This window comes from Symphalangus syndactylus, chromosome 24 (assembly GCF_028878055.3).
Source record: "Symphalangus syndactylus isolate Jambi chromosome 24, NHGRI_mSymSyn1-v2.1_pri, whole genome shotgun sequence".
Taxonomy (NCBI): Eukaryota; Metazoa; Chordata; class Mammalia; order Primates; family Hylobatidae; genus Symphalangus; species Symphalangus syndactylus.
Window position 1 is genome coordinate 35,018,632 of NC_072446.2, and position 15,265 is coordinate 35,033,896.

At 48.2% G+C, this 15,265-nt stretch overlaps 1 protein-coding gene and 1 pseudogene across 8 annotated transcripts in view; one reads left to right on the top strand and one right to left on the bottom strand.

Annotated features, from left to right (window-relative positions):
* Positions 1-8,668: 8,668 nt before the first annotated feature.
* LOC129474260 (peptidyl-prolyl cis-trans isomerase A-like) lies at positions 8,669-11,168 on the bottom strand (annotated as a pseudogene).
* Positions 11,169-11,206: 38 nt separating this feature from the next.
* The window catches only part of BLCAP (BLCAP apoptosis inducing factor), a 34,013-nt gene continuing 29,954 nt past the window's right edge, over positions 11,207-15,265 (top strand). For 7 of the 8 annotated variants that reach the window (XR_010119395.1, XR_010119394.1, XR_010119393.1 and 4 more), the window contains exon 1: positions 11,207-11,559. The gene's annotated coding sequence lies outside the window, so the exon portion shown is untranslated. The remainder of the gene's footprint in view (positions 11,560-15,265) is intronic. The other variant, XM_055265402.2, reaches the window with a different exon arrangement.

Genomic DNA, 15,265 nt, shown 5'->3' on the forward strand with positions numbered 1-15,265 from the left:
GCTGGAACACCCCCCTCCCCCAACCTCTGCTTCAAGTTGTCCTGTCTTTCTGGACCAAACCAATGTATTTCTTTTTCTTTTTTTTTTTAACCATGAACATATCCAGCTTATGATATTTTCGGTGATTTTCATTGTCTTCTTGTTGTCTTTATGCAGTAATTTTTTATTGTTATTTTGTAAAATTTAAAAAAATGTATTTCTTAAATGTATTTAATTGAAGTCTCGTGCCTCCCTAAAATGTATGAAACCAAGCTGCACCCCGACCACCTGGGTCACATGTTCTCAGCACCCCCTGAGGGCTGTGTCACAGGCCATGGTTACTCATATTTGGCTCACAATAAATTTCTTCAAATATTTTACAGTGTGACTCTTTTCATCCATGATTGATTGATAGATAGATAGATAGATAGATAGACAGATAGATAGATCAATCTGAATCATTTGAAAGTAAGTTGCAGACATCATGCCTCTATTTTTCCAAAGATTTCAGATGAACAAGGATCTAGTCTTTTGTAACCACAGTATAATTATTAAAATCAAGAAATTTAACAATAAGCCAGGCGCAGTGGCTCACGCCTATAATCCCAGCACTTTGGGAGGACAAGGAGGGTGGATCACGAGGTCACGAGATCAAGACCAACCTGGCTAACACGGTGAAACCCCATCTCTACTAAAAATACAAAAAATTAGCCAGGCATGGTGGCAGGTGCCTGTAGTCCCAGCTACTCGGGAGGCTGAGGCAGGAGAATGGCGTGAACCCGGGAGGCAGAGCTTACAGTGAGCAGAGATCCCGCCACCGCACTGCAGCCTGGATGAGAGAGCGAGACTCTGTCTCAAAAAAATAAATAAATAAACAAAATTTAAAAATATAAAAAAAAAATTAAAAAAAAAAATAAGGCTGGGCATGGTGGCTCACGCTTGTAATCCCAGCACTTTGGGAGGCCGAGGCGGGCGGATCATGAGGTCAGGAGATCGAGACCACGGTGAAACCCCATCTCTACTAAAAATACAAAAAATTAGCCAGGCGTGGTGGCAGGTGCCTGTAGTCCCAGCTACTCGGGAGGCTGAGGCAGGAGAATGGCGTGAACCCGGGAGGCAGAGCTTACAGTGAGCAGAGATCCCGCCACCGCACTGCAGCCTGGATGAGAGAGCGAGACTCTGTCTCAAAAAAATAAATAAACAAAATTTAAAAATATAAAAAAAAAATTAAAAAAAAAAATAAGGCTGGGCATGGTGGCTCACGCTTGTAATCCCAGCACTTTGGGAGGCCGAGGCGGGCGGATCATGAGGTCAGGAGATCGAGACCACGGTGAAACCCCATCTCTACTAAAAATACAAAAAATTAGCCAGGCGTGGTGGCGGGCGCCTGTAGTCCCAGCTACTCGGAGAGGCTGAGGCAGGAGAATGGCGTGAACCCAGGAGGCGGAGCTTGCGGTGAGCCGAGATTGCGCCACTGCACTCCAGCCTGGGTGACAGAGCAAGACTCCGTCTCAAAAAAAAAAAAAAAAAAAAGAAATTTAACAATAAATCATACACTATTATGAAGTTTATCATCCACGTTCAAGTTTTGCCAACTTTCCCAATAATGTCCTTTGTAGCGAATCTTTTCCAGTGCAGTATTCAGTTCAGAATTACATGTTTCATTTAGTTATTATATATCTTTTGTCTCCTTTAAACTGGAACAGCTCCTTTCTTTTTCTATCTTAGAAAAAGGCATTTTTAAAGAGACAGGCCAGTTATTTTGTAGACTGTCCCCAAACTTCAGTTTGTCTAATTGTTTTCTCATGACTAGATTATGTACTTTTGGCAGGAATACCAGAGAAGCGTAGTTTGTCCTGTTATTGGTGATGTTAACATTGATCACTCAGTTAACGTGCAGCCTGTCAGGTTTCTCCACTATATTGTCATTTTTTTTCCCTTTGTAATTAATAAGCTGCTTGGCATTCAACTTGTAAGGAAGAGCTCTCCTTTGCTCCTATTTATTTCTTTATTAACAGCATAGACTCATGGATTCTTATTTTATTCAGTGTGTAATAATGTGTTACTATCATTATGCTGATGTTTCATTGTCACAAAGAGGCAGGATTTGAACCCAGGTCTTTCTGATTCCAAAGCCTATGTTCTTAATGTCTGTATTAGTCCGTTTTCACACTGCTATAAAGAACTACCTGAGACTGGGTAATTTATGAAGCAAACAGGTTTAATTGACTCACAATTCCACAGGCTTAACAGGAAGCTTGACTGGTTTTCAAAAAACCAGCTCCTGGGTTCATTAATTTTTTGAAGGGCTTTTTGTGTCTCTATTTCCTTCAGTTCTGCTCTGATTTTAGTTATTTCTTGCCTTCTGCTAGCTTTTGAATGTGTTTGCTCTTGCTTTTCTAGTTCTTTTAATTGTGATGCTAGGGTGTCAATTTTGGATCTTTCCTGCTTTCTCTTGTGGGCATTTAGTGGGAGCAGAGTTTTTAAGGATAGCTTGATGGGTGGGGGGAAGCCAGTGAGCCAAGAGTGCTGATTGGTCAGAGATGAAATCATGGGGAGTCGGAGCTGTCTTCTTGCGTTCAGTCAGTTCCTGGGTGGGGGCCACAAGATCAGATGAGCCAGTTTATTGATTTTTTTTTTTTTTTTTTTTTTTTTTGAGACGGAGTCTCGCTCTGTCACCCAGGCTGGAGTGCAGTGGCGCAATCTCGGCTCACTGCAAGCTCTGCCTCCCGGGTTCACGCCATTCTCCTGCCTCAGCCTCTCCAAGTAGCTGGGACTACAGGCGCCCGCCACCACGCCCGGCTAATTTTTTTGTATTTTTAGTAGAGACGGGGTTTCACCGTGGTCTCGATCTCCTGCCCTCGCGATCCGCCCGCCTTGGCCTCCCAAAGTGCTGGGATTACAAGCGTGAGCCACTGCGCCCGGCCCAGTTTATTGATTTGAATGGGGCCAGCTGGTCCATCAAGTGCAGGGTCTGCAAAATATCTCAAGCATTGATCTCAAGAGTTCAGAATCTTGAGCCTCCAGCTGCATGACTCCTAAACCATAATTTCTAATCTTGTGGCTAATGTTAGTCCTACAAAGGCAATCTAGTCTCCAGGCAAGAAGGAAGTCTGCTTTGGGAAAGGGCTGGTACCGTCTTTGTTTAAACTATAAACCATAAACTAAGTTTCTCCCAAAGTTAGTTCGGCCTACGCCCAGGAATGAACAAGGACAGCTTGGAGGTTCGAAGCAAGAGTCTGTTAAGTTGGATCTCTTTCACTGTCTCAGTCATAATTTTGCAAAGGTGGTTTCAGTTTATTAAAAAGCTTTAGAGCATGAATGAAAGGAAGTAAAGTACACTTGGAAGGGGGCCAAGCTGGCAACTTGAGAGAGTCAAGTGTGTGGTTTGACCTTTGACTTGGGGTATTATACGTTGGCATGCTTCTGGGGTTGCGTTACTTATCCCGATTCTTCCCTTGGGGTGGGCTGTCTGCATGCACAGGGGCCTGCCCGCGCTTGGGAGGGGCTGCATGCGCAGTGTGTTTACTGCAGTTGTACACATGCTCACTTGAGGCGTTCTTCCCTTACCATTCGAGTGTTCCTAGAAGGCCACATACCACTTAAACCCCACCATTTTGCCTCATAGTGCGCATTCTTGAGCCCACTCACCCAACTCCTGTGATCTTATCAGGAAGCTGCTGATCACCAGTTTCAGGTGTTTCAGTCTGCCACCTTTTCTGACGCCAGCTGCAACCAATTATTATTTTAGAGAGACAGTTTTAACAACCACCTGACCATCACCTGATGGTCGCCTGAGAATCCTGGTGAGTGGGGAGGCAGGGGGAAGATCTCTCCTGCCCTGACCATGTCTGACTAACTACCTACTGAACAATTTAACCCATCAGCAAGTCCTGATAGCCCTGCCTCCAAAGAAAGTCACAAACTAGCCTACTTTCCTATATCACCACTGCCTCCATGCTTAACTAGGCTACCACCACCCAGACCTGCCTCCACCTCCTGACCACCTCCCCACTTCCTCTCTTGCTCTCCAATCCATTTACATCAGCTACAGTGATCTTTTAAAAATGCAAGTCATGGCCGGGAGCGGTGGCTCACATCTGTGATCCCAGCACTTTGGGAGGCCGAGGCGGGTGGATCCCCTGAGGTCAGGAGTTTGAGACCAGCCTGGAGTCTGGCCAACATGGTGAAATCCTGTCTCTACTAAAAAAATACAAAAAATTAGCTGGGCATGGTGGCAGGCACCTATAATCCCAGCTACTCAGGAGGTTGAGGCAGTAGAATCGCTTGAACCCGGGAGGTGGAGGTTGCAGTGAGCCGAGATTGCACCATTGCACTCTAGCCTGGGCAACGAGAGCGTGACTCAGTCTCAAAAAAAAAAAAAAAAGCAAGTCAGATCAGATCACTTTCCTCTTTAAAACCTCCCACTGACCCTCCCATTTCTTTAGGAAGATTTAGATGGACTGGAGAGGAAGAGAAGAAGTGGGAAGAGATGGTGGGGTGATGGAGGCTAGTGTCTGGGTGATGGTGGCTTGGTCAAGCATGGAGGCAGTGGTGATATAAGAAGATGGGCTAGGTTGTGACTTACTTTGGAGGAAGGGCTGTCAGGACTTGCTGATTGGTTAAATCAATCAGTCTAAGCTGTGAACTAAGGCAGTTCACACAGCTTTCCGTGTCTGGCACATGGTAAGAGTGTGATATATAGTTATTGCTTGTACTATTATTAATAGGTTGATGAAAGTTTAGTAAGATCAGGCAGTTCCCCATTTTACCATTAGGTGTCACCACAGACCTGGCTAAAATAGCACACTTGCTTCCCAGATGAGAAAGCCCTGGGAAGTGTGGAACAAAAGGGCCTTAAAGTTGGGAACATTTCCCAAGGTCAGGAAAGTAGGTCAGGGATTTAAACCCAGTTGTCCTGACACCTTAAAAGCCATAGTGGGGAGAGGCCCTCCCTGCCAGGGCTCCCACAGTGCCTCCAGTCCCCGGGATAATTTTACATATTTGTAATAATAGGTAATTAAGGGTACTAACTATGTAACCCGTGCTAGTCTTTTATTTTTTGAGATGGAGTTTTGTTCTTGTTGCCCAGGCTGGAATGCAATGGCGCGATCTCTGTTCACTGCAACCTCTGCCTCCTGGATTCAAGTGATCCTCCTGCCTCAGCCTCCCTAGTAGCTGGGATTACAGGCATGCATCACCACACCCGGCTAATTTTTGTATTTTTAGTAGAGATGGGGTTTCACCATGTTGGCCAGCCTGGTCTCGAACTCCTGACCTTAGGTAATCCACCCGCTCTGGCCTCCCAAAGTGCTGGGATTATAGGTGTGAGCCACTGCGCCCAGCCGACCAGTGTTATTCTAAGCATTTTATAATACAAACTCATTGAATTCCCACAAATGATCACATGAGGTAGAGTCAAATGTGTCCCCATTTCACAGATGGAGAAACTGAGGGACAGAGAGGTTTATTAACTTGCTCAATGACATACAGCCGGTAAATGTAGAATGGAAATGAACCCTTGCATTCTGGCTGCAGTCTGCACCATCCTGGAGCTTAGTCCATTCTCTGGTCACCTTGGTAATAATGTTTTTTATCCCTTTTAAAATCTTTTGATATCACATAGCTTCCTTAGTGCTTTAACATTTAACTATTGTTCCATTAGAGGTTGAATTTACTGAATATATAAGTATTGGTAAGGAGATAACGTTGATTTTTTTTAAAGTAATTGTCAATCAGAGTGATGTATAGGAAAGTAAGTATTCTGATTTCACAAATCATTGTTCTATTCATAACATAACCATTTCCTGATTCTTTATCATTTAGCCCCAAATTTGCCATCCAGTCCCAACTGAATTCCATAGACCTGGTTACCAGCTGAATCAGAGACTTGGAGGATACATGACAAAGGGAGGACCTCGGTCTAGTCTTTCAATCATTCACTTATTCATTCAACAGTTACCGCCTCATCCTTCCTACCAGACCCAAAATGAGCCCTGCCCTCCAAGAGCTCACGGTCTCATGGGTGTTAACAGACAGAAAATGCACATGCATTGGCATTGCATAATTGCCCATCTCTCCAGACTGTCTGTAGTGTCTTTTTAGAAAACATCTATATTCTTTTTTTTTTTTTTTTTGAGATAGGGTCTCGTTCTGTCACCCAGGCATTGTCACCAGGCACTGCACCCAGAGTGCAGTGGCATGATCACGGCTCACTTGCAGCCTCAACTTCCCAGACTCAAGTAATCCTCCCACTTCAGCCTCCCAAGCAGCTAGGACCACAGGCATGCACCACCACGCCCAGCTAATTTTTTTATTTTTATTTTTTGCAGAGACAAGGTTTCACCATGTCGCCCAGCCTGGCCTCAAACTCCTGAGCTCAAGTGATTCACCTGCCTTGGCCTCCCAAAGTGTTGGGATTACAGGCACGAGCCACTGTGCCCAGCTCTTATTCTCTTTTCTATCTTCCATGCCTAGCACAGTGCCTGGCACATTTTAGGTAACCAAAAAATATTTGATGAATGAATGCAAAGGCTTCATGGAGGAGGTGGCATTTGATCTGGGCCTTTAAAGACTGGGGAAGATCTTGACAGATGAGGACAGGGGACAGGGGACACCACCTCAAGAAGAGTGACAAGGTCATTTTACAAAGATCATCCTGGGCCAGGCATGGTGGCTCATTCCTGTAATCCCAGCACTTTGGGAGGCCAGGCAGGCAGATCACCTGAGGTCGGGAGTTTGAGACCAGCCTGTCCAACAAGGTGAAACCCATCTCTACTAAAAATACAAAAATTAGCTGAGCTTGGTGGTGCGCACCTGAACTCCCAGCTACTTGGGGAAGCTGAGGTGGGAGGATCACTTGAACCTGGGAGGCGGAGGTCACAGTGAGCTGAGATGGCACCACTGCACTCCAGCCTCGGCAACAGAGTAAGACTCCGTCTCAAAAAAAAAAAAAAAAGATCTTTCCGGGTGGAAGATGAAGGTTCTGGGTGAGACAGGCAGCAGAGAGGCCAGTGAGGAGGTTGCTGCAGGGTTCAGGGGAGAAGGGATGGTGGCCTGGACCAAACTTTGGCAGTGGGGACAGAAAAGGTCTAAAGGAAATTTAGGAGCAATGGGCAAGAGTTGAGGAGTATGGAGCAAGAGGGAGCAGGAGTCACAGGTGACTCCAGGTGTCTGGTGGGTGGGAGCAAGTTGGGGAAGCCTTGGTAGGAAGTTGAATTCGGCTCAGCAAAATTTTAGGGCAGAATGACCTTCCAGGTCTCTCAAGTCAGAGCCGGTGTTGGTGGTGTTTCCACAGCCTGGAACTGAGCTGGGAAGGTGGAGCAATCTTGAGGATAGAGGGGAAAGGGTCCAGCTGAGCGGGAGCGAGTTCCATGTGCATTAGAAGCCCTGCCTCAGCTTCCCCAGTTTTCTGGGCCCCAGGGAGAAAGGGCTGGCCACTGAGGCCTTGTACATGCTAACACTCAGCCTGGTTACTGGAAGGTGGTGTCCCCACAAAACAGACCTGATCCTTGTTTAGCAGCATGTCACATTCCATGGGATGGCAGGACCCCTTCCTTTCTTCTATTTTTCTTGTTTTTGTTTTTGAGATGGAATCTCGCTCTGTCGCCCAGGCTGGAGTGCAGTGGTGCGATCTTGGCTCACTGCAACCTCCGCCTCCCTGGCTCAAGCGATTCTCCTGCCTCAGCCTCCCGGGTAGCTGGGATTACAGGCGGGTACCACCACACCCAGCTAATTTTTATATTTTTAGTAGAGACAGGGTTTCACCATGTTGGCCAGGCTGGTCTCAAATTCCTGACCTCATGATCCGCCTGCCTTGGCCTCCCAAAATGTTGGGATTACAGGCGTGAGCCACCATGCCCAGCCCCTTCCTTCTATTTTTCTTGAGGTATAACATACGTAAAGCACATAAAGCCCCCAGTCTTTTTTCTTTCTTTTTCTTCCCCTGAGACAGGGTCTCCTTCTGTCGCCCAGACTGGAGAGCAGTGGCACGATCTTGGCTCACTGCAGCCTCTGCCTCCCGAAGTCCCCTAGTCTTATGGTGAATTTTTACTTGATGCATTTTCACTTATATAATCACCAGCCAGAAGAAGATATAATCCTTCCAGCACCCCAGAAAAGCTCCTCTTGCTCCTTTCCCATCTCTACTCCTGACCTGACCCAGGTAACTACCATTTTGATTTCTAACCCTATAGATTACTTGAGCTTCATATGAATGGATTCATGTGGTATGTACTATTCTGTATCTGGCTTCTTTTAGTCCACATACTGTATGTGAGATTAATTGGTACTATTACATGTAACAGTAGTTTGTTCTTTTATATATAAAACACAGTATTCCATTGCATGAACATGCCACAATTTATCCATTCTCTGGTGATGGACATTGAACTATTTCCAATTTGAGCTATGAAAAAGTCTTCTATGAACATTCTTGCACAAGTCTCCATGTAGACATAGGCACTCATTTCTCTCGGGTATATATCTAGGAGTGGAAATTCTAGATCACAGCATAGGTGTATGTTTAGATTTTGTAGATACTATCAGTTTTCCAAAGTGGCTGTACCAATTTCCTCTGCCATCAGCACTGCAAGAATTTGTTGCTCCATAGCCTCTCAACATTCAGCTCTCTTTTTCTTTTTTTGTTAGTTTTCATTTCATAATCATAAACTCTGGAATCCACCTAGGCATGGAAGGGAAAAAGGAAAACATGAAACCCAAAGGCAACTGCAGCGAGAGCACAACGATTCTAGGATACTGCAAGCAAATAGGGTGGAAGTGTGCTCTCCTGAGCTACAGAAGGAATGGTCTGGTGGTGAAGATAAAACACAAGTCAAACTTATTGGAGTTGTCTACAGTCAGCAATGGTGATCTTCTTGCTGGTCTTGCCATTCCTGGACCCAAAGAGCTCCATGGCCTCCACAATCTTCATGCCTTCTTTCACCTTGCCAAAGACTACATGCTTGCTATCCAACCACTCAGTCTTGGCAGTACGGATGACAAACTGAGAACCGTTTGTGTTGGGTCCAGCATTTACCATGGACAAGATGCTAGGACCTGTATGCTTTAGGATGAAGTTCTCATCATCAGATTTCTCCCCACAGATGGACTTGCCACCAGTGCCATTATGGCGTGTGAAGTCACCACCCTGACATATAAACCCTGGAATAATTCTGTGAAAGCACGAAACCTTATAACCAAATCCTTTCTCTCCAGTGCTCAGAGCACGAAAGTTTTCTGCTGTCTTTGGAATCTTGCCTGCAAACAGCTCGAAGGAAAGGGGCCTAAGGGCTTGTCGTCGACAGTGATGTCAAAGAACAAGGTGGGGTTGACCATGGCTGACAGTATGGGGATCCCAGTGGCATCTGCAAAGCTGGCTCTCTTTTTCTAAACAAGAGCTTTCACTACAAGACTCCTCTTGTCATTCAGTGTTGGATACTGGGTGTGGCTGCCATGAATGCATTGATCCTTTAGTCTGTAAGCAGCAGGATGGTGTGAGGCCACATTCAGGCCTGTTTTGAGTCTCAGCTGGAGGAGAAATGGACATCTCCTTGCTTAGGGTGTGACCCCAGGAACTGGATAGCCATCTTGTGGCCATGAGCATGAAACCAGCACAAGGACAGAAGATAAAATGAACCTCGGTCCTTGATGACACTGCCTAGCCACTGAGTGGCAGGCTACTTTTTTTTTTAATCCAATTGATGTAGTTGTGTGTTTAACTTGCAACATAAAAGATACAGTCCACCAACCTTTATTCCCAAACCCCAACGGCTCCATTTCTGTTCTCTAGAGCATCAGCCCCACTGAGCACTCCCTCCTTCCTGAAACCTCCTCTCTAGGACCCACACTCACTTGGTCCTCTTTCTACCCCACTGGCCACTGCTTCTCAGTCTCCTTTCCTGGATCCTCCTCTTCTGCCCACTTTTCTCTCCACCTTCTTTCACTTGCGTTCTCACCCAGCACCATGACCTTTGTGTTGATGGCCCCCAAATATGTATCTCCTGCCCCAGCCTCCGTTCGCAGCTCCTGTGTCACATAAACCTGCCTACTCACCCTCTCTGCCTGCATGTTGCCCAGACATTTCAAACAACTTCTCAAAGCCGAACTTGATCTTCCCCCTCAGTCTGTTCCTCTTTCAGGCTTTCTCGTCTTGGCCAAGGACTCTTTTACCCTTTCATTTACTCAAGGCTAAAACCTAGCGAGGAGTTATTGCCAATGCCTCCACATCTACCCACGTCCAATCTTCCACCCTTCACCTCCCCAAGCCACCACCCTGTCTGAGTCAGCATAAGCTTTTGTCTGGAAAGCTGCAACCACCTCCTAACTGGTCTGCCTACACCCACTCCTGAGTGCTTTCCAAGCCACGCGGCCTGGGTGGCCTTTCAGAAATCCAAATTTGCTATCCTTTTCCTGATGAAAATGGCTTCCCCTGACTCTCAAGAGAAAAGCCAAATTCAGTATGTAGCTGACCTGTTTTCTGCCGTGCTCACCTCACCCTACCTCTGCCCCTTCCCAGCTCCACATCTGGAACAAATGTTCTTTCCGCCTAGAACATTTCCCCTCTCACTCTTGCCCTAATCGTCCTTGGTTTCTCAACCTAAATGCCATCTTCCCAAGGAGGTTCCACCCTCTCCCTACATTAGGATTCCATTAATTTCTCCTAACACTCTCTACTTCTTCTCACAGCACTTCCCATGATGTGTAATTATGTATTGATTAAAGTCACTGATATACAGTGATTATACGACTGTCTCCCCGCCTACCCGCCATTAGACTGGCAGCGCCTTGAGGTCAGAAACAGACCCAGGTCACCCACTCTACCTGCCTTTAGCACGGCGCTTGGGTACAGTAAGCGCCCAAGGAATATGCTTAATTAGCTAATACATGACTACACGGACTCATTCAAGCCTCATAAAAGCCCTAAGGTGGGCATTTCATCAGAAGCCGGGTCGGGGTGGGCGAGGGGCTCGCTGGCCCAAGGTACCGGGCAAGTGGGGGAGTCGGGGCCTGACCCAAGGCAGTCCCAAGTTCTGAGCCCGGACCTTTCAGCTCCTGAGCCTTGGCTGCATGATGAGAAGCTAGGGAAGGAGTGGACTTTGAGCCACGAGAAGGTTTTCCTCGAGTTCACGGACCATCCACGCGGGCAAGAACGACGCGGGCTCACCAACAGGAACACAACCCGTCCCGCCCGGCGCTCACGGAGTAAAGATCACAATCTGCTGCATATGCATGAGGGGACCCGGCCGCGCTTCGGGGCTGTCCACACTGCGCCTGATAAAAATTATTCGGGCTTGAGGACCTCGGCGCTCCCAGAGTTTTGTAAAATTGAGTACAAAGTCCTCAAAGGTGGTCTGTGGCGGATATTTACGGGAAATGGGGCGAAGGTGAGCCCCCCTCTTCGGGCCGTGTGATCAGGCGTCTGCGGTAGGCAGCCCGATCCCAGGATGGGTCCTCGGCCGGCTAGACTAGAAGACTAAGGGGGCGTCTCCCCGGCTTCCTGCGGCGTCGGTGGCGAGCTGAGGTGGAGTCAGGCTGCGGCAGACGGCGACAGTGGCGGCGGCGCCATGGCAGGGCTTGCAGGTACCGTGGCGTCAACCTGCTTGGGGCGGGATGAGAGGCCCTCCGTGCGGCCGCGCCGCCATATTATCTCTTCTGGGTCACCTTAGGCGTCGCCGGGTCCCCGTCACTGGGGTTTTCCTTCCGCATACCCCGGGAAGGCAGGGCGCCCCTGTCCGCCTTCAGGTGATTGCCGTGATTGGACCTAGCCTGGGCCTTAGGGGTCCCTTCCCAGCCCGGGGGTGGGTCATAGTACTCCTGGGTGCTGGCTCTGGCCTTGTCCAAGGTCAGCGCCCTTGCAGGCTGAGACAGGCAGAGCCGGGGACACGGGGCTGGGGAGCGCGCCCACCATCTGTGCGGCCCCGGGTTCCACGGCAGGGTGCCCAGCTTGTGAGAGGCCTGTCACTCTGTCCCCATCAGTGTAGTTGCGTTCCTTTAGTTGTTTTTTTTGGGGTGGGGGGAGCGTAGGGGTGAGGGGAGAGAGGGTCTCCTGAGGCTCCGCTTCGGTGTCTGGGGTGATAGGCTGACGCTCTGCTACGAGTCGCGGGCGCTTCTTACTCCCTCCAACTTTACATCAAGGGTGGACATCCCTTCCCTTTCCTTCTATAGACGTGGGGAGTGGCCCTCAAGGGCAGCTGAAGGAATGGAATGCCTGGCGCACTAATGGCCTGGAAAGGAAGCATGGGGGATGGGAGACAGTTGTTTTTTCCTTCCCCTTTCCAAATCTCCTTTAGTTTTCTTACAGGCCTCTGTGTCCCATTTCAGCGCTAAATGTTGGGAGACTGGGGTCTGTCCTCGGAAAAAAACAGCCTTTCTGTTTATAGGTTTGGATCGTCTATCCCTTTCAGGGAACTGGTGTGTTGGGGATGGCTTCTCTGCCCTGCCTGACATGGTCCAGTCATCCCGTCAGCCTTCTGGACGGCAACACCAAAGCTGGGACCAAAAAAAAGTTCCAGCTTAAGTGCTAATGCCAAGTGTTAGATCTTGTTTGCTTGTTTGTTTTAAATCAGACTAGTTAATGTCAAGCAAATCTGTTAAAAGATTTGATCACGGGAAGCCTGGTCGGTTTCCAGTGACCAGGTCAATTCCATATCTGAAATTAGTCTTGTTAGAGTTGCTGCCAAAAACAGTTTAACCTTTAATCTGTAATATGTTGTTTCAAAGAGGAATCTGGGTTAGGCTGTCTTTTTTTGTTGTTGTTCTCCTATCTTTGAAACACATGCATTCCATTTCAAGCCTGTCCGTGTGCGATATACCAAGAACCACGCGTTGCCTGCCTCTCTTGACTTCCTGCTCTGCAAATGCTCAGGAATCTGGATCCTGCTGGGGCATGGGCCCTGTGGGAGGGCAAGTCGCGGAGGGGAGGATAAACAGGATCACTCCCAGGGAAGATGGTGACAACGTGTCTCTGGGGCATATAGAGGAAGTCAGAGGTCAACGGGGGAAAAGAGATTGTTGTTTGACTAGTGTTTTGTGTATGTGCATGAGTGCACACGTTTAAATCTCTGGGGGGTGGGGGCGGGGGGGGAAGTTAACTGCAAATTCAGAATCTCCCTTTGGGGTGTTGGCTCCTGAGGAGATACACATTTCAAAATAGATATCTAGTAAATGGCTCACAGCAAACCTGCTCCCCGATCCAACAGTAATCTGTTGCCCAAGCTCAAGGAACTTGCCCCTGCCCTTCCCTGGCAGCAGACATCCCTTCCTTCAGTAACAATTCAAATATTCCACAGATAAAGGTAACAGTGTCACATGGCACCCTGCATCCCTAAAAGTTATGGTACCTAAACACCTCTGGACTTAACTTCAGCTGGTTAGGCTAAGAAACTAACATTCTGGAGCATTAGTCTCAAGGGTCTCTCACCTGTTGATGGAGTCCCACAGAGCCATTCCCAATTCCTTCCCAACAGATCTGCTCTGTCCTTGGCCTTGTGGGGGCAAAGTCTTCTGGGAGCAATGATGGTTTAGGCAAAGGGGACATTCAGCACTGTGACTAAGGGCTGTGCAGTAAAACACTAGTCATTTTCAATTCTTCGCATTGCTCTCTATCAGAATAAAATGTTTAATGGTATAGTTTGTGGAAAAAATTTTATAAACAAGGTGTGTTTGGACCATCTAGGCATTGCATGGCATTGCACTGGATGGAAAGTGAATGCACTGTCTTCTCTGTTGGGTTAAGTTTGCTGCCAGAACATGAGGTGTTGTGGGTGGAGGATGCAAATGGGGAGTGGACATTGCACATTGAAGCCCACACATGCAGGTGCAGGCCACCAGGGCAGACCTTGCCTGGAAATCTGTCATCTCACCTTGCCACACTCACAGCCCTGCTGATGGATGGATGGAGGAAAAGGGCTTTGCCAAGATGATATGGAAAGCTCTGGGGCTACCAGTAGCCTCCTGTCTTCTAAGTGGGGGCACAGGAGGTGCTGTGTCCAGAGCAGCCAGCTCTTACCATGCTCCTTTGGCCCACCTCCCTGAGATCTGCTACCTTGTCACTTGGGCTGAGGTTAGAGCATCAGGGGCAGTGGGGCTATGGGCATACCCCTCAAAAGCTCTGAAGGGAGGGTCAGCCTTCATGGAGAACACATGTCGGTATGTTCATGATTCTGTGGGATTCGTGTGGAAAACCACAGAAACTCCCAGTTTTGAGGCCTGCCAAGATACGGGGTTCAGAAGGGAGGAGGTGTGGGCATTGCCTGCTGATGAGTCACACTGGGGCGAGAGGAGACCTGCCTCACCTTCAGGCTATGGTAGCAGCTATAGCCACCCAGCCTAAGAAAGATGAAGTCTCAGATTGCACATCCTCTCCGAGTCCTGATGAGTCCTGATTGCCACTGCGACAGCAGTTTCTAGCATGTTAGGGTTCACTGGCATCTCAGAGGCCCTCTTCGAGAGGGAAACTGAAGATGAAGGGTATAAGGTGACATGTCCAGGTTCCCTAGGCTGATTGGTGGCAAAGCCAAGACCAGAACCGGGATCTGCACCTCCCCACCCCTATAATTCTCTGATACCTAATGAAGTTTTAGATGCCTTTAGAGGTGCTGGTGATTGGGCTAAGAAACATAAGGGCTTGCTTTGGGGAGGGAAACATGATCAGGCTTAAGAGGGCAAGGTAGTTTGTGCTCCAGAAGTATTTGTGACAGCTGTGACTAAGGGATTCGAAGAAGTGGCAAGAAGAGAGATTTATGGCCCTCCAACTCCCTCCGTTGGTGTTGACCCAGCAACAGGTGTGTAGTGACAGGGACACATAAAGCCAGAGACAAGGCTGAACAGGCGGCAGGGCCATTTGGTGAGACAGTCAGCTGACCCCTTTTAGAAAGAGCCCTGACTCACTGGGGAGTGGGAGAGGAAGACAAGTCCGAGGCCGAGCACTGCCCACCCTGACGTGATGGCAGGGGAGAGCCCAGGGCCAGGGACCTGGTAAGCATCCCTAAGAATAAGGAGGCTGGTGCTGGGAAAAGCAGAAACCCAGTATTGGGGAGAGAGGTTTCTGGGGTGAGGTGGGGCCAGGAGACCCTGCAGAGTAGCAAGGCCAGGCAGATTGTCTTTGTAGTGGTCCTGGTGGATATGGGGCCTGCAGCATTAAGCTGGGTGGAGAAGGCACCACGCTGCACCTCTTATCCCATACTCATTGTCTAAGCCACTGTCCACCCTGCCCAGTACTCATTTCCTTGGGGCTCCTGGATGGAGACCTGAAGTAAGGCTTTGTGTTCTGAAATCACCCCCTTGG